The sequence below is a fragment of the Schistocerca serialis genome, chromosome 11 (genome assembly GCF_023864345.2).
Source record: "Schistocerca serialis cubense isolate TAMUIC-IGC-003099 chromosome 11, iqSchSeri2.2, whole genome shotgun sequence".
Classification (NCBI taxonomy): domain Eukaryota; kingdom Metazoa; phylum Arthropoda; class Insecta; order Orthoptera; family Acrididae; genus Schistocerca; species Schistocerca serialis.
In genome coordinates, this window is record NC_064648.1 from 144,999,171 (window position 1) to 145,019,611 (window position 20,441).

The 20,441-nt window shown below is 40.5% G+C and overlaps 1 protein-coding gene across 3 annotated transcripts in view; it reads left to right on the plus strand.

The window, feature by feature from the left end:
• LOC126427233 (uncharacterized) overlaps positions 1 to 20,441 on the plus strand; it is an 85,841-nt gene that overhangs the window by 3,704 nt on the left and 61,696 nt on the right. Inside the window, exon 2 of one of the 3 annotated variants that reach the window (XM_050089470.1) lies at positions 8,037 to 8,200. The gene's annotated coding sequence lies outside the window, so the exon portion shown is untranslated. Of the gene's footprint in view, positions 1 to 8,036; positions 8,201 to 12,822; positions 12,944 to 20,441 lie in introns of those variants that run through there. The other 2 variants (XM_050089472.1, XM_050089471.1) reach the window with 2 other exon arrangements.

The following is a 20,441-nucleotide window of genomic DNA, read 5'->3' on the forward strand; positions in this document are numbered from 1 at the left end:
CACATTATCCGAAAACTGCCTTGAGCAGCTAAATCGGCAGCCAACACGTAATGGAAATATTTTAGATCTGGTAGCCACGAACAGACCAGACCTCATCGACGGTGTCAATGTTGAGACAGGGATTAGTGATCATGATGTTGTCATTATGACTATGGTTACGAAAGTTGAAAAACAGTCAAGAAGGCTAGGAGAGTATTCTTACTAGAAAGAGCAGATAAGCAGTTGTTAGCATCCCACTTAGTAAATGAATCGACTTCATTTACTTCTGGTACGATGGACGTGGAAGAATTATGAGCAAGTTTTAAACACATTGTAAATCACGCATTGGAGAAGTATGTGCCAAAAAAGTGGGTTACGGATGGAAAAGACCCACCGTGGTTTAACAGTGCAATTCGGAGAATGCTCAGGAAGCAAAGACTGTTGCACTCGCGTTACAAGAAAGATCGGGAGAATGAGGACAGGCAAAAGTTAGTAGAGGTTTGTGCTGCTGTAAAAAAAGTGATGCACGAAGCATACAACCACTACCACCGTCGTACCTTAGCAAAATATCTTGCTGAAAACCCAAGGGAATTCTGGTCTTACGTAAAATCGGTAAGCGGGTCAAAGGCTTCCATCCAGTCACTCACTGATCAGTCTGGCCTGGCAATGGAAGACAGCAAAACGAAAGCTGAAATTTTAAATTTAGCATTTGAGAAATCTTTCACATAGGAGGATCCTACAAACATACCACCGTTTGAGTCTTTTACAGATTCCCATATGGAGGACATAGTGATAGACATCCCTGGGGTTGTGAAGCACCTGAATGGGTTGAAAATAAATAAATTGCCAGGTCCTGATGGGATTCGAATTTGGTTTTACAGAGAGTACTCTACTGCATTGGCTCCTTACTTAGCTTGCATTTATCACGAATCTCTTGCCCAATGTAAAGTCCCGAGTGACTGGAAAAAAGCGCAGGGGACGCCTGTATATAAGAAGGGTAGAAGGATGGATCCTCAAAATTACAGACCAATATCCTTAACATCAGTTTGTTTCAGGATTCTCGAACATATTCTCAGTTCGAATATAACGAATTTCCTTGAGACAGAGAAGTTGCTGTCCATGCATCAGCACAGCTTTAGAAAGCATCGCTCCTGCAAAATGCAACTCGCCCTTTTTTCAAATGATATCTTGTGAACTGTGGATGAAGGGTATCAGACGGATGCCATATTCCTTGACTTCCGGAAAGTGTTTGACCCAGTGCCCCACTGCAGACTCCTAACTAAGGTACGGGCATACGGGATTGGTTCCCAAATATGTGAGTGGCTCGAAGACTTCTTAAGTAATAGAACCCAGTACGTTGTCCTCAATGGTGAGTGTTCATCGGAGGTGAGAGTATCATCTGGAGTGGCCCAGGGAAGTGTGGTTGGTCCGTTGTTGTTTTCTATCTACATAAATGATCTTTTGGATAGGGTGGATAGCAATGTGCGGCTGTTTGCTGATGATGCTGTGTTGTACGGGAAGGTGTCGTCATTGAGTGACTGTAGGAGGATACAAGATGACTTGGACACGATATGTGATTGGTGCAAAGAATGGCAGCTAACTCTAAATATAGATAAATGTAAATTAATGCAGATGAATAGGAAAAAGAATCCCGTAATGTTTGAATACTTCATTAGTAGTGTAGCGCTTGACACAGTCACGTCAATTAAATATTTGGGCGCAACATTGCAGAGCGATATGAAGTGGGATAAAAGTGTATTGGCAGTTGTGGGGAAGGCGGATAGTCGTCTTCGGTTCATTGGTAGAATTTTGGGAAGATGTGGTTCATCAGTAAAGGAGACTGCTTATAAAACACTAATACAACCTATTCTTGAGTACTGCTCGAGCATTTAGGATCCCTATCAGGTCAGATTGAGGGAGGGCATAGAAGCAATTCAGAGGCGGGCTGCTAGATTTGTTACTGGTATGTTTGATCATCACGCGAGTCCTACGGAAATGCTTCAGGAACTCTGGTGGGAGTTTGTGGAGGAAAGGGGGCGCTCTTTTTGTGAATCGTTACTGAGGAAATTTAGAGAACCAGCATTTGAGGCTGACTGCAGTACAATTTTACTGCTGCCAACTTATATTTCGTGGAAAGACCACAAAAATAAGAAAGATTAGGGCTCATACAGAGGCATAAACAGGGAGAGAAGATGCCAGTTGTGGTACGAGGTACCTTCCGCCACGCACCGTATGGTGGATTGCGGAGTATGTATGTAGATGTAGATGTAGAGAGGTGAAGAAAAAGGACTGCCGAGGTTTAGGAAAAATGGTGGAGTTTGGAAAAGTCACCCAGGACCCCAGGTCAGGGGGTAACTTACTGGACAAGATGAGAAGGGTAGACTGATTGTTGGGGACTGCATTGGACATGATTTGAAAACCTGAGAGCTTAAAAATGGAAGTGAAGGTAACATGCAAGACATAGAATACTACCTAAACATCGTACAAGAGTTAATAAGAGTGAAAAGCTAAATGAATGCAGTGTACGTGAAAGAAGTCAGAGAGGGACTGTGAGAAATAGACAGATCAGAAACAAAAGGTGTAGAAAACTCAAAGGGAGTGAAGAAAGGAACAGTTACTGTGAATAAATGCTGGGACTGAAGAAATTAATGTAACATAAAGGCAGGTGGGTGGTGAGAGTCAAGGACATGTAGCGCCAGTTTCCACCTGCAGAATTCTTAGAAACTGGCTGGCGGAAAAATCCAAATGGCTCATGGTGAAACTGACACCGAGATCACAACTGTCATGTGGTAGGACATGGTCTGTATACACCCTCTGCCTATACCCATTCATCCTAACTGATAACTTCCTGTAGTCAAGCTAATGTAAAAGACCGAACAGTGTTTTCTTAACTGTTGGTACATGATGTGTGTCGTTTCACATGTGTGTCTCCCTTTGATAGTATATGTTTTGACAGTTACAGGGCTGGTATACAGGTGGTGGTATGAGGATGCATAGGCAAGTGGGGGCGGGGTCACAGGGGTGGGAGACGTAGGGTAAGGAGAGGGGTGCAGAAGGAGCATATGGTCTGACAAGGAGATTGGTAAGGTGACGAAAAGTTATTATAGGTGTGGTGGGCAAAGTCTCGGAAAGAATGAACCTCATTTCAGGGCACAATTCTCGGAGGTCGTAGACTTGTCGAAGTAGCTGATTAATACATTCAAGACCGTGGACTAACTTGTTTATCGGAGGGATCAGCAGCAGGTACCAGCAGTGGATGTGATGGTCTGGGAAAATGTGATGGTCTGGGAAATCTGCTTTTGAACTAGGCTGGTGGTGTAATTATGTCCACTGGAGGCTGAGGAGAGAATGGAGGTGTATTGGTGTAAAGTGTCTGAGTCTGAACAAATACGGTGCCTCAGATGCATGGGAGGGAACATTTGACATAGAAAGGATGGGACCTGTCAAAATGTTAGTGGGCATAATGTGAACAGAAGTGTGACTGACCTTTGTTGAGGATGAGATCAACTACGAGGTAACTGGTCATGTGAAATTTAATTGGGAGAAGTATTTAGAAACTGTATTTAGAGATTCCTTTTCCTTCACCCCTCTTCGTCCCCTCCTGCCAGGAAAAGGAGGCACTGACTCTGAAAGCTTGCAGATTTTCTTAATGTTCATATGTGTGTGTTCTCCTGCTGTGATTTAGTGAATAATAAAAGAACACTGATTATGGTCCACATGAAGCTGGAAGACAGTTTATAATAAGTAGCCAATTAATGTAAAGCTACTCCAGATAAATGTCTTTAAGGCAAACCGAAACAGTTGTTAATTGAAAGATGTTTATACTTATTCAAAGATTTCTGTGCTCCATTATTGACAATTGTACTTTAGTATACTGCAGTACATAAATGGTGGTAAATGTTTATATAACAGTATAAAAAGTGCTATTGTATACAGTATATTCATGTACATGGCGTGATTTGTAAAAATACTAAAAAATGACAATTTCCAAAACTATCAAGTTACTATGAACAAATAAAGATTATTAAGGGAGGAGCAGCAGTGCTTTTTCAAAGTAATCTAGAGGTAATTATCATAATTTTTTATAGTTTTAGTGGATCTGTGCTAGTCATAGTCTGTTGTCAGAATTACTTCACAGAAGTAGTTAGCACTGGTTGCTTCTGTCTACTAATGTATAATTTCACTAATTTGAAACCTCTGAAGGTCCTCCTCCTTGATGATGTTTACACAAACAGTATGGATTGGCTTCAGAACAGACAGTAATCATAGTGTTACACAAGTTTCTACAATCAATAATTACTTGTATAGTCGCAATCCAAAGAGATGCTATGAAATTCACCTAGAGGCTAGCATACATGGGGCAACATAAATAATAAACAATAAATATATTATGACAACTTAAAGTCAATCTCTCTCTCTCTCTCTCTCTCTCTCTCTCTCTCTCTCTCTCTCTCTAATGACAGATAAAATAAAAAAAATTAAATAAACTGCCAAGTCTCTCCAGGCAGATGGAGTTACCATAACAGAAAATCTTGCCCCCTTCCATCTTCTAACAAAAAGTATCACTTCCTCCGCTCTGTAAATTAACTACAGTACCCTTCCGCACTTTACCTTTTGATGCAAAGATTGTATCTGTCCGCTATCTGCCATTCCAAGTAGCGCTTGCAATGTCTTCCTCAATGCTGTTTTTGAACTCACTCTCTTCATGGTCCGCACTTGTCACCCACACTACTGCTGCTCATCGGACTAACTACATCTGCCCGCACTCCCCAGTGCTGTCAAAACACTTTTTGACTTCTTATTCTCTTAACTGGTTGTCTCTGCAGCTCCAATTAGCTACTCTGTTCGCAAGCCACCTCCTGCTGCTATGCTAGGTTCTCCCATGTGAATTTCCAATATATCAGTCAGCCAGAGACAACAGATATCACTTTAGAAAAATGGAGCTACATTTTTGCCAGTATAAAACACACACGATTGATGTTCTTGGAGCCACTATTGTTCCACAATTACTCAGGCATCACAAAGCCTTCGTAGTAAGCATTACTTTGTGCAGGTAAACTTTACTGTTTGCTCTTGTACCTGATTACGTAGGCAAGCCTCCCTTCGGATTTTATTATAGTATTTTACTGCAAAATACACACCTCTTTCAGTGGGTACCATTACTCTCCCTATGACAAAGTGCATCTGCTATGTGTTGCAAGTTCACCCCATTGGGCAGGTAAGGAGGCAGCGTACTAAACCCTTGTTGGACCAGTATTTCAACACTTGAGTATTGCTCACCAGCCTGAGATCTGTACCAGATAGGATTGGTAGAGGAAATACAAAAGATCCAAAGAAGAATAGTATTTTTCTCCCAGGTTCATTTAATAAGTACACTAGTGTCAGAGAGATACTCATCTAACTCCAATAGTAGACACTAAAAGAGAGGTGTTGTGCTTCGCACTGTAGTTTACTGCTAAAACTCCGAAGGTGTGTTTTACGCCGGCCGCTGTGGCAGAGAGTTTCTAGGCGCTCCAGTCCGGAACCGTGCTGCTGCTACGGTTGCAGGTTCAAATCCTGCCTCAGGCATGGATGTGTGTGACGTCCTTAGGTTAGTTAGGTTTAAGTAGTTCCAAGTCTATGGGACTGATGACCTCAGATGTTAAGTCCCTTAGTGCTTAGAGCCATTTGAATTTGTATGTTTTCCTATGAGAGTCAACCAATATATCACATCCTTCTATGTACATCTCGCTAAAAGAAAAGGGTTAAGTTTCAATGGAACACAAAGGACTCTCCACTACATACTATGATGTGGCTTGCGGAGTATGGATTTAGATGTAAGAATTCTTCCATCACTAACAGTTTTATTCTAAACATGCCTCTGTCAATTGTTCATTATCATCTTTTGTTTTTTCTATGAATCTTTATTGACCCTTTGAATCCAGCTTGTAGACAACTTCTTTTGTCAAAGATACTTGAGTACCTGTTTGGTTAATGTGTTGTCATAAATTCCATGTAAATGGCCAGATATGACACTCCTCTTTCATATTTTACTTCCTGATACACTATGTGATCAAAAGCATATCAGTGACTTCAGCGGTCATTAGACATTGTGAGAGAGCAGAATGGGACACTCTGCGGAACTCACAGACTTTGAACGTGGTCAGGTGATTGGGTGTCACTTGTGTCATGCGTCTGTACACGAGATTTCCACACTCCTAAACATCCCTAGGTCCACTGTTTCCAATGTGATAGTGAAGTGGAAATGTGAAGGGACACATGCAGCACAAAAGCGTACAACTCGACCTCGTCTGTTGACTGACAGAGACGGCCAACAGTTGAAGAGGCTCGTAATGTCTAATAGGCAGACATCAATCCAGACCGTCACACAGAAATTCCAAACTGCATCAGGATCCAGTGCAAGTACTATGACAATTAGGCGGGAGGTGAGAAAACTTGGATTTCATGGTCGTGCGGCTGCTCATAAGCCACACATCATGCTGGTAAATGCCAAACGATGCCTTGCTTGGTGTAAGAAGTGTAAACACTGGACAATTGAACAGTGGAAAAACATTGTGTGAAGTGACGAATCACAGTACACAATGTGGTGATCTGGTGGCAGGGTGTGGGATTGTGAATGGCCGGTGAATGTCATCTGCCAGCCTGTGTAGCGTCAACAGTAAAATTCAGAGGCGGTGGTTTTATGGTGTGGTTGTGTTTTTCATTGAAGGGCACTTGCACCCCTTGTTGTTTTGTGTGGCACTATCAGAGCACAGGCTTGATGTTATAAGCACCTTGCTTCCAACTATTGAAGTGCAATTTGGGGATTGTGAATGCCTCTTTCAACACGATCGAGCACCTGTTCATAATGCATGGCCTGTGGTGAAGTGGTTGCATGGTGATAACACCCCTGTAGTGGACTGGCCTGCACAGAGTCCTGACCTGAATCTAGAACACCTTTGGGATGTTTTGGAATGCCGAGTTCGTGCCAGGCATCACCAACCGACATCGATACCTCTCCTCAGTGAAGTCTTAAGGATGGGCCAACGCCATATTGAATTCCAGTATTACTGACGGAGGGCACCAGCAACTTGTAAGTCATTTTCAGCCAGGTGTCCGGATACTTTTGATCACGTAATGTACATTCCAACATCGTGTCTTCATTTCCAGGGGCCAGTTTTGTGTAGTGAATCCAGTATTTTCCTTACAATTCTTCTCTCCACTGTTTCTAGATTTATCGAACTTGTAATTCAGTATCAGGCAGTAACTGGAATATAGCCGCTGTGGTTTCAACAGTGTATTGTCATGCTTTACTTAATCTTATTAAATAAGCATTCCTCACCATATTGTCTTGTGGAGCATTCCTCTCTAGAAAAATTTTTGAAACCAATTCTTTAATTATTTTTCCCAAATATGTGATTTCTTTTTCCTTTCTTAATTTGATCAATGTTTGTTAGTAAACATTTTGCAGACAGTGTACATGCAACTCTGTGCTTTCTCCCCAGTCATTACTGTATTATTACTCAGCACATATATTTATTATTCATTTAATCCATTTGACATGATTCATGGTTGAATAGTAATGTCACCATGTCATTGTGGGATAAGAAAATAATTTTAGATAAAATTGTGGTAAAACCCTTTTAATTGTGGCTGGTTTCAGACATATATGTTAATCTTCAGAAATTACAGTTACAAAAAGAGAAAAGAAATCATTACATTACCTGTTAATGGAATTAACAAAAAATTTCTAAAAAGTGGTGTTTTAAGGTAGACATTTTCACTATTTTCTCTATTGTTCCTGAAGATAGACAATGTATGGTACAAACCACTCACAACTGAAAATATGTTGTTACTGTTGGCTCTAAAACAAATGAAAAGGGTGGTTAGTATACATACACATGCATAAGGTGGTAGCATGTGCAAATAAATAACTTTGTAAATTAGTAAGTCTGTATCACTGTGAACAATGTGGAACAAGTGGCAGTTGATCTCCTAAAAGCAGTGTGCAGATAGGATGTGCACATGATGTGAGATATACCATGATTTGTTTCCCATGATGAATTTTTCTATTTCAGGCAATATATCTGCAGGTTCCCTTGGACATAATAGAGAAAATGAAAATCAGTTTTGACTCTGATACTGGAAGAAGCCAGACAGGAAGCTGCCCTGTGGTCACTGCTAATTGAATCAGCCGGTTGCAAATACAGCAGCAAAATGGCATTTCTGCAATGGATATAATGTGAGTAGATAACCGTTCGTAAAATATATTGTAATTTGAGGCGTACAAACCTCTGTTCAGAAAGTAATGAGATGAAACTGAAAGAGAAAATGACAACGTACAACCATAGTCTGAAAGTCACCTTGTGGTGTGTAGTGAACGGTATCTCTGGTACCACTCTTAATTCCACCATTCCCTGCTCCATTCGCAGACCGTTCATGGGCAGGACAACTGTTGAGCTCCAATTTTCTTGGTTGTTGTTCTGGAAGGTTTATCTTGAAATTTTCAATCTCAGAATTTTAACAGCAAACCTTTCTGGCATCTGCCACTGGGGTTTGAAGAGCATCAGTGTAATACTTCACTGTCTAATAAATGAACCTCTGACAAAGCATGCTGCCCTGCTTTGAAAATTCTCTACTTTTCCTTTGATATTATCTATGTAGGATCCCAAACTGATGGGCAGTATTCAAGAATCACACAAATAAAAGTTCTGTAACCTCATCTTTGCAGATGAATTATGATTTTTAAGAATTCTTGCAGTAAATTCCAATCTGGCATCCACTTTGTTGTTGCTGTATGTTTGTTTAGAGTGCTCAGCATCATGGTCATTGGTGCCCTTACAATCACCACATGAGACGAGTAGGGTTAAAACATATAAAATAGAGATGTGCTAAAGAGTTACATAAGATCAGACTTGCTCTCATGCACTCATCATCACATTAGCACGCACGGTCGCTGCTAACAGTACAAAACTGAAAACCAGTACATAAGGACCATTACAGTATATTTACTAAACCAGAAATACCATGGAGAAGCAAGTCAAGAACAAATGGTCACCAATTAATTAATAAATTGATATTCAAACTTTTTGATTGTTACATTTTTTTGGACATCTTTTGTCAATTGTGTAATCAAAAAGGGATAGTTTGTTCTATTCACTCATGTTTACCTACCTTCCAATTAAAATATTTGTGGATAGACTTTTATTTAAATTAATTGAGCACTTCAAACATTCATCGTCTTAAGTTTAGTCTTCTGATTTCACACATCCTGAAAGCCATAGATCAAGGTTATCAGGCGGATTCAGTAGTTCTCGACTTTCGAAAAGCATTTGACTCGGTACCACCTGTACACTTAAATTGAATACAGTTATCTGTAATGAAGTTCTGTCTGAAGAAAGCTGCACAAATATTCAGTCAGATCTTGACAAGATATCAAAATGGTGCAAAGTTTGGCAACTAGCATTAAATGCTCAGAAACATAAAATTGTGCACTTAAAAAAGTTCAGAAATGTAACATCCTGTGACTACAACGGAAATGATTGTGATCAGTCAACTCAGCTGGGTGTAATGATTTCTAGAAATATGAAATGGAACAGTCGCATAGGCCCAGCCATGGATAAAGCAGATGGCAGACTGGAGCTCATTGGTAGAATACTAGGGAAACACTGTCAGTCTGGAAGCGAGATTGCTTACAAAACCTTCTTGTAACCCACCCCAGAATATTGCTCAGATGTGTACAGCCCATATCACAAAGCATTAACAAGGGATATTGAATGTTTATGAAGGAGGACAGCATGAACAGTCACACGTTTGTTTGATCCATACGAGAGCATTGTGGAAATGCTGAGAGAACTGTACTGGCAAACGCTTCTAGATAGATGCAAACTGTCCAGTGAAAACATGCTTGTAAGGGAAGACCACAGTGTGGGGATCATGGATTTACTTGAAACTTCCTACACTTCCAGTAGTCCTTTAGACTGCATAAAATGCTAGTAGTAAGGGTTACTATTTATGCAGTTCGAGAAAATAACTCTAGAAGTTTTACGCATTGACGGTGCATCTGTACGATTCGATCCCTGAGTGTAAGGTGTATATAAGCAGACTGAAGTGACAGTTGAAAATTGTACCGAGACCGGTATTCGAACCCGAGTCTCCTGCTCGCTAGGCAGATGTGCTAACCACTACGCCATGCTGGCACAGTGACTTTGCACAACTACACAGACTTCCCTAGCACGTGTCCCTCCTATAGCTGAATTGGCGTAAGTTGAACGCTGACAGTTCCAGTGGGCTGGATGTGGCAGCTACGTAGACCTACCGCAACCGACAACATACCGCAATTTTGTAAATGTCTCAATGTTGTTACAGCTTTGCAGGTGGCTACTGGTTCACCTGCAGCCAATAGCATTTCGTAGTTGGAAGCTGGAAACAGTGCTGTGAACTGTCAGGGATCTTCTTACACCACCTCAACTGTTATTCACTTCTCAGTAGGCTGTAGCATGTAGATGTAGATTTTGTCTTTGGTTACCTTTTGCGTAGGGCCTTGGCTTCACTTAAATCTGTGATGAAAAATTCTATTCACTTTGATATTAACTTTCTTATGTACCTAAACAGAGGAAAGGAATACAGTAGAAGGTGAATGGGTAGCTTTGAGAGATGAAACGGAGAAGGCAGCAGAGGATCAAATAGATAAAAATGCAGCAACTAGTAGAAATTCTTGGATGACATGGGAGATACTGAATTTAATTGATGAAAGGAGTATACATAAAAATGCAGCAAACAAAGCATGTGAGAGGAAATACAAATGTCTAAAAAATTACATAGACAGGAATTGCAAAATTATTAAGCAGGAATGACTTGAGGACAAACGTAGGATTTAGAGGTGTATTTCACTAGAAGAAAGATAGATACCACCTACAAGAAATTGAATAGATCTTTGAAGAAAAAAGAAGCAGCTGCATGAATATCAAAAGCTCAGATGGAAAACCAGTCCTAACCAAAGAAGGGAAAGCTGAAAGGTGAAACAAGTATATAGAGGCTCTGTACAGGGGAGATGAGCTTGAAGGCAATATTGTAGGAATGGAAGAGGGCGTAGATGAAGATTACAGTGGAGATATGATACTGTGAGAACAGTTGTATGCGGAACTGAAAGACCTAAGCTGAAATAAGGCCCCAAGAGGAGACGACATTCCATCAAAACTACCGATAGCCTTGGGAGAGTCAGTTATAAAAAAACCTCTTCCATCTGGCATGCAGTACTTCAAGAAGAATGTAATAATTGAAATTCCAGGTGCTGACATGTGAATATTACCAAAATATCATTTAAACAACTCATGGTTGGAAAATACTCACAAGAATTCTTTACAGACTAATTGAAAAAACTGGTAGGAGCTGACCTCAGTGAATATCAGTTTTGATTCTAGAGAAATGTACGAACATGTGAGGCAATACTTAACCTACAACTTATCTTAGAAGACATGTTAAGCAAAGGGAAACCTATGTTTATAGCATTTGCAGACTTAGAGAAAGCCTTTGACTATGGTGACTGGAATACTCTCTTTGAAATTCTGAGGTTAGAAGAGATAAAATAGTGAGCAAAATGCTACTTACCACTTGTACAGAAACCAGATGGCAGTTATGTGAGTGAAGGAGTGTGAAAAGGGAAGAGGGGTGCGAGACAGGGTTGCAGCATATCACACATGTTATTCAATGTGTACACTGAGCAAGCAGTAGATGAAACAAAAGAAAAAATTGCAGTAGGAATCAAAGTTCAGGGAGAAGAAATAAAAACTTCGAGGTTTGCTGGTGACATTGTAATTCTTGCAGAGGCAGCAAAACACTTGGGAGACAGTTGAACTGAATGGACAGTGCCTTGAAAAGGAGGATATATGATGAACACCAACAAAAGCAAAACAAGGCCAATGGAACGTGGTTGAATTAAGTCAGGTGCTGCTGAGAGAATTATATTAGGATACGAGACGCTTAAAGTAATAGATGAGTTATGCTGTACGGTCAACAAAATAACTGATGAGGGCTCAATTGGGGAGTGTATAAAATATATAATGTAAATGGCAAGAAATGCATTTCTGAAGAACAGAAATTTGGTAAGAAATTGGTAACATCATACATTAGTATTAGGAAGTCTTCTCTGAAGGTATCTGTATTGTCAAGTGTATCATGGATGATAAACAGTTTAGACAAGAAGAGAATAAGAAGCTTTTGAAATGTGGTTCTACAGAAGAATGCTGAAGATAAGATGGGTAGATCACATAACTAATGACATGATACTGAATGGAAATGGGGAGAAAATGACTTTGTGGCACAACCTGACTAGAAGGAGGGATCATCTGATAGGACACATTCTGTAACATCAAGGAATCACCTATTTAATATTTGGAGATAAAATTTGTAGAGGGAACCCAAGAGATGGATACAGTAAGCAGATTGAGAAGGATGTAAGTTGCAGTAGTTATCTGGAGGTGAAGAGGCTTGCAGAAGGTAGAGGAAAATCAAACCAGTCATTGGACTGAAGTCCACAACAACATAACTGTTTGTCCCAAAACTACAAGCAGAATGTCCACCCCCATGCATCGCACCCACCCCTAACCACGTGTTTCTCCCAGCCGGCCCACCATTACCTCTGCATGAAGTACGGTGGTCAGTTTGTCTCCTCCAATGTAACATTGAGATTTCCAATGTCTGCATCCTTGAAACAATGTTTGTTTTTGCAAACAGATGATGTGTGTGTTTGAAATACTGTGTTACGTAACTGGTAATCTGGTAGCATTAGTGTGGCATTTCTATTCACCGATCCGTCCTGTGCCCTCTTACATCATCATTCACAGATCGGGTTCAAGGATGAGCTGCTATCTGCCGATATGCTGTCCAGTTGCCCGATTTAGCAGACCCGTGGTATCACACCACACAGTTCGGTAGCCGGAACATTGCATAGTGAGTGGACTAACTTGTGGCTCAAAACTCTAAGGTTAGGTTTTTCCTTTCTATAATATACTACGAATCCCAGGAGAGGAGAAAAGAGTAGTTGCTGTGAAGAAATGCTACTCCTTTCTTCACTCCAGTTTAGTTTTCTACATCTTTTATTTTCTGACTTGTCTGTTTTTTGCGATCCTCCTTCCTTCCTGTGTTTCATACAATGCACTTAGATTTTCACTCTTATTAACTCATGCACGATGTCTTAGTAGTAATCTCTGTGTTGCATATTACCCTGTCTTCCACCTTTAAGCTCTCAGTTTTTCAAATCTCGACCGGTGCAGTCCCCAACAATCAGTCTTTCCTTCTCCTACCATCTGGTAAGTCTCCCTGACCTGGATTTCTGGGTGACTTTCCTGAACTGTACCTGTTTCCGTAAACCGATCCAGTCCTTTTCCTTCACCCCGCTTCCTTACCCTTCAACTGCTGTGTGTGTGTGTGTGTGTGTGTGTGTGTGTGTGTGTGTGTGTGTGTGTGTTCACCTGCTGCTGCTTGGTGAGCAGATTTTTTTATCTATTTATTTACATTATAGTATCAATAATTGGTTATTTTTGTTGTTTAATTGATGTCAAGGATATAAGACGGTAGTGTGCCTTTTTCCAAAATCTGGACATGGTTTTTTGTTTCAGGGGTCTAAGATAGGTTGTAGCTAGAAGAGGGGCTAACTCAGCTGCAATTCAGTATAGAATCTGACATGGATTCCACCGGGGCCTGTAGCTTTGTTCAGTTAAAACAATTCCAGCTGCTTCTCAGCACCACTGACACTAATACTTATTTCATTCATCTTTTCAGTGGTATGAGGAATAGACTGGGACAATTCTTCTTGGTTTTCCTTTGTAAAGGAACATTTGAAAACAGAGTTAATCATTTCAACTTGTGCTTTGCTACCCTCAATTTCACTTCCTGTCTCATTCGCAAGGGACTGGACTCTAACTTTTGTGCCACTAACAGCCTTTACGTATGACTGGAATTTCTTTGGGTTCTGTGAAAGATCACATGACGATATTCTGCTACAGTAGTCATTGAGGGCATCAGCCATTGCTCTCTTGATAGCCAAACATGTTTCATCTATAGTCGTACACTTTCTTTTACACCTATTATGCAGTAATCTGTTTCTTTAGAAGTTTCTTTACAGTGACTATATACCATGGAGGTTCCTTCTATATGCTCTTGCCCTGTGCTGAACGTTTCAAGTTCCTCATTGAGATATGACATTACTGATTTTTTATCTAGTTTACTCAACATGTATATCTTTGTTTGTTTTTAATTCTCCTTTGTACTTTGGTAATCACTGTTGCCACAACCATGTTGTGGTCACTGATACCAGTTTTGATGTGGACATCCCCTAATAGGTCAGGTCTATTTGTCACCATTAGATCCAGTATATTTCTATAATGAATGGGGTCCCTAACTATCTGTTGTAGGTAGTTTGCAGAGAAGCCATTTAGTAAAGCTTCACAGTATGTCTTTATTACACCGACCACAAACAAAACTCTTATTTTCCACTTGATTTTTGGATGATTATTGTCTGATTGGGGAGATTATGTTCAAGTGAACCGAAGTTTTCTCTAAAGTGTACAGTTACATCAGGAGATGTGTCTGGTGTGTAACAGAAGGATCCAGTTATCATTTTATATCCACCCTGATACCGAGTCTTGTCCAAACAATCTCACATGTGGCTTCAATTTCTATCTTAGTGGATTTGAACTTCTTGTTTACCACAACAAATACACCACCTCCATTTCCCATTTGCCTGTCCTTTCCATATACACTTAAATTTTCTCAAAAAACCTCACTGCTATCAATTTAAAGTTTCAACCAGCTTCCTGTACCTAGTATTATCTGAGTTTCACTGCTTTTCAGGAGTGCTTCAAACTCTGACATTTTGTTGGGAATGCTTCAGCAGTTAACCATTAGAATTTTAAAAATCTCAGTTGTGAGAGGCATTTCTTTTGATCTTACACTGATACTTCTCAGTGTCATACAGCTGTCGTTATCTGGATTGGATGGACAGTCACCCAATCTAAAAAATCTTTGTGGGCACCCCACAGACTGTCAGCTACCTGAGTAGCAGCCTCTGATGTGTAGTGCAGACCTGACCTATTTAGGAGGACCCTACAGTTCTCAACTCTGTTGTTGAATTGTATATTAGAAACTGTAAAAACTGAATCTTACTGTGATTTAGCATTGATTTGTTTCCTACAAGTTCACTACTTGAAAGATTGCATGTTTTACACTCAGTATCCTTCACTACCAAGCTAGTGACATCAGCAAACAAAAATATTTTGGAATCAACTGTCATATTAGGAGGCTTATAATTTATATAGGAGGCACTGACAATGATGAGGGCACAAAGCACAGAAACAAAGTTTTGAGAAAAATAGATGTTTGTAAAAATCAAATTTATAGAGACATACCACTACTATAAGAGGTCTGAATTCTTTTTTAACCAAGTCTGCACATCCTATAGTGACTATGAAAAAAATAATGTACCCACTATATGTTATGAAATATTACTTAATATTTAACGTTATATTTATTGTTAATGTTAGTTCACTAAATTTCCATTTGTAGGCTAGTAACAATAGCGTCTTTTGCATTTCTAGAGTTTGTAATTAATGTGAAACCTGAATCAGAACATAAAGTGGTCTTTAGTCCAGAGACTGGTTTGATGCAGCTTTCCATGCTACTCTATCCTGTGCAACTTTCTTCATCTCCCATTACATAATGCGGCCTACATCCTTCCGAATCTGCTTAGTGTATTCATCTTTTGGTCTCCCTCTATGATTTTTACCCTCTATGCTACCCTCCAATACTAAACTGGTGATCTCTTGATGCCTCAGAACATGTCCTACCAACCGATCACTTCTTCTAGTCAAGCTGTGCCACAAATCTCCCCAATTCTATTCAGCACCTCCTCATTAGTTGCATGATCTACCCATCTAATCTTCAGCATTCTTCTGTAGCACCACATTTTGAAAGCTTCTATTCTCTTCTTGTCCCTACACTCAACACAAATACTTTCAGAAACGACTTCCTGGCACATAAATACTTGATGTTAACAAATTTCTCTTCTTCAGGAACGCTTTCCTTGCCATTGCCAGTCTACATTTTATATCCTCTCTACTAAGACCGTCATCAGTTATTTTGCTCTCCAAATAACAAAACTCCTTTACTACTTTAAGTGTCTCATTTCCTAATCTAATTCCCTCAGCATCACCTGATTTAATTCGGCTACATTGCATTATTCTCGCTTTGCTTTTGTTGATGTTCATCTTATATCCTCCTTTCAAGACACTGTCCATTCTGTTCAAATGCTCTTCCAGGTCCTTTGCTGTCTCTGACACAATTACAATGTCATTGGCAAACCTCAAAGTTTTTAGTTCTTCTCCGTGGATTGTAATTCCTACTCCAAATTTTTGTTTCCTTTACTGCTTGCTCAATATACAGGTTGAATAACATTGGGGAGAGGCCACAACCCTGTCTCACTCCCTTCCTAACTACTGCTTCCATTTCGTGCCCCTCGAATCTTATAACTGCCATCTGGTTTCTGTACAAATTGTAAATAGCCTTTCGCTCCCTGTATTTTACCCCTACCACCTTCAGAATTTGAAAGAGAGTATTCCAGTCAAAATTGTCAAAAGCTTTCTCTAAGTTTACAAATCCTAGAAACATAGGTTTTCCTTTCCTTAATCTTTCTTCTGAGATAAGTCGTAAGGTCAGTATTGCCTCACGTGTTCCAACATTTCTACGGAATCCAAACTGATCTTCCCCGAGGTCAGCTTCTACTAGTTTTTCCATTCGCCTGTAAAGAATTCGTGTTAGTATTTTGCAGCTGTGACTTATTAAACTGATAGTTCAGTAATTTTCACATCTGTCAACACTCGCTTTCTTTGGGATTGGAATTATTATATTCTTCTTGAAGTCTGAGGGTACGAGGGTATTTCACGTGTCTCATACATCTTGCTCACTAGATGGTAGCGATTTGTAAGGGCTGTCTCTCCCAAGGCTATCAGTAGTTCTAATGGAATGTTGTCTATTCCCCGGGCCTTGTTCCGACTCAGGTCTTTCAGTGCTCTGTCAAAGTCTTCATGCAGTATCATATCTCCCATTTCATCTTCGTCTACCTCCTCTTCCATTTCCATAATATTCTCCTCAAGTATATTGCCCTTGCATAGACCATCTATATACTCCTTCCACTTTTCTGCTTTCCCTTCTTTGCTTAGAACTGGGTTTCCATCTGAGATCTTGATATGGATGCAAGTGGTTCTCTTTTTGCCAAAGGTCTCTTTAATTTTCCTATAGGCAGTATCTATCTTACCCCTAGTGACATATGCCTGTACATCCTTACATTTGTCCTCTAGCTATTCCTTCTTAGCCATTTTACGCTTCCTGTCGATCTAATTTTTGAGACGTTTGTATTCCTTTTTGCCTACTTTATTTACTGCACTTTTATTTTTCTCCTTTCATCAATTAAATTCAATATTTCTTCTGATACCCAAGGACAGACCTCAAATAATGAAGTACTACCACTACATACTTGATGTAGACACTGAATTACATTATCAACTGTAGAGCCACAAAATTATGCTTTGGGGTCTTGTTGTTGTTGTTGTTGTTGTTGTTGTTTCTGCTGCTGCTGTTGTGGTCTTCAGGCCGAAGACTTGTTTGATGCAGCTCACCACACTTCTCTATCTTGGGCAAGCCTCTTCATCTTCAAAGAACTACTGCAACCTACAACCTTCTGAATCTGCTTACTATATTCACATCTTGGGCTCTATGGTTTTTTATCGCCAAATTCTAAATAGTTGGTCTGTTGATGTTTAGAATGTATAATACCAGCTGATCCTGTCTCCTCAGCACGCTGTGCCACAACTTTCTTTGCTCATCAATTCTAGTCAGTACCTCCTCATTAGTTATGTGATCTACCCATCTGATCTTCACCATTCTTCTGTAGCACCACATTTCAAAAGCTTCTATTCTCTTCTTGTCTAAACTGTTTATCATTCACATTTCATTTCCATACATTGCTACACTCCAGACAAATACCTCCAGGAAAGACATCCTATTACTTAAATCTGTATTGGATGTTAACGAACTACTCGTCTTCTGAAACATTTTTATTGCCATTTCAGTTCTACATTTTATATCCTCTCTACTTTGGCCATCATCAGTAATTTCGCTGCCCAAATACCAAAACACAGCTACTGCTTGGAGTGTCTCATTTCCTAATCTAATTTATTTGATTTTCTGTTGTTGATGTTCATCATATATCCTCCTTTCAAGACACTGTCCATTCATTTCAACTGATCTCCCAAGTGTTTTGCTGCCTCAGAAAGAATTACAGCATTATCAGCAAACCTCAAAGTTTTTATATCTTCTCCCTGAACTTTGACTCCTACTCCAAATTTTTCTTTCGTTTCCTTTACTGCTTCCTTGGTGTACACATGTAATAACATTGGCTGCAGCCCTGTCTCATACCCTCTCAACCACTGCTTCCCTCTCATGCTCCTCAACTGATGTTACTGCCGTCTGGTTTCTGTACAAGTTGTAAATATCAGTTAGATCACTGTATTTTACCCCTGCTATCCTCACCCGTGCAAACATGTTTGCTCATCTGTTTTCGATGAAGGCCTTGTTGGCCGAAAGCTCACTTTCTGACAGTCTTTTTGTTGTGCATACCTGCAACTCAGCATCTCCACTATATAATGAGTAGCAACTATCCCTTTCATAATATTGTTACATGCCATAACTGTTAATTCACTACTGGCCATTAAAATTGCTACATCAAGAAGAAATGCAGATGATAAACGGGTATTCATTAGACACATATACTAGAACTGACATGTGATTACATTTGCACGCAATTTGGGTACATAGATCCTGAGAAATCAGTACCCAGAACAACCACCTCTGGCCCCAATAACGGCCTTGATGCACCTGGGCATTGAGTCAAACAGAGCTTGGATGGCATGTACAGGTACAGCTGCCCATGCAGCTTCAACAGTTCATCAAGAGTAGTGAGTGGCATATTGTGACGTGTAGCCAATGGCACCCCATACCATCACGCTGGGTGATACTCCAGTATGGCGATGACGAATACACGCTTCCAATGTGCGTTCATCACGATGTCGCCAGGCACAGCTGCGACCATAATGATGCTGTAAACAGAACCTGGATTCATCTGAAAAAATGACGTTTTGCCATTTGTGCACCCAGGTTTGTCGTCGAGTACACTATCGCAGGCGCTCCTGTCTGTGATGCAGCGTCGAGGGTAACCGCAGCCACGGTCTCCGACCTGTTAGTCCATGCTGCTGCAGACGTTGTCGAACTGTTCATGCAGATGGTTGTTGTCTTGCAAATGTCCCCATCTGTTGACTCAGGGATTGAGACGTGGCTGCACGATCCTTTACAGCCATGCGGATATGATGCCTGTCATCTCGACTAGTGATACGAGGCCATTGGGATCCAGCACGGCATTCCGTATTACCCTCCTGAACCCACCGATTCCATATTCTGCTAATAGTCATTGGATCTCGACCAACGGGAGCAGCAATGTCGTGATACGATAAACCGCAATTGCCATAGGTTACAATCCGAGCTTTATCAAAGTCGGAAACATGATGGTACGCATTTCTCCTCCTTATGGAGGCATCACAACAACATTTCACCAGGAAACGCCGGTCAACTGCAGTTTGTGTATGAGAAATGGGTTGGAAACTTTCCTCATGTCAGCACGTTGTAGGTGTCACCACCGGCGCCAGCCTTGTGTGAATGCTTTGAAAAGCTAATCATTTGCATATCACAGCATCTTCTTCCCGTCAGTTAAATTTCACGTCTCTAGCACGTCATCTTCGTGGTGTAGCAATTTTAATGGCCAGTAGTGTATATTCATCCCTCTGGGAAACAAGATAGATAGTGACTTCACGGAAAAATGTTCATGGTCCCATACAGAACCACGATTGTACCCATGCGTGGCCCTCGTCATTTGAAGAAATTAGACAGCCATGAATGATTTTCTTCTGGGCCCAAAAAATACAGAAATTAAAGGGGGAGCGATTGGGATTGTGTGGAGAATGTGTTAGGGCACCCAGTGAAACTTCTGCAACATTGTCAAAACAACCTAGGCAGTATGTAGGTTGGCATTGTCGTGCAACGGAATGATGCCATCCGTCAACATTCCTGGGCATGCTTCAAATTTCCAAACCATTGCAATTAAAGAAAAATGTTGTCATTGGTTTCCCAGACCTCCGGTGTGCTTGTTATTTCGACTACACTGTACAAGTAATGCTAGAAAGCCCTAACACATCATCTGTACAGTCCTGATCTTTCCCCATGCAGTTTCCATATTTTTGGAGCCCTAAAGATAGACATTCACGGCCGTTGGTTTGCTTCAGGTGAAGAGTTGCACACCTGGGTATAGTCATGGTTCTGTAGGCAACTGCAAACATTTTTCCATGAGGGCACTGACTGTCTCATCTCACAATGTATGA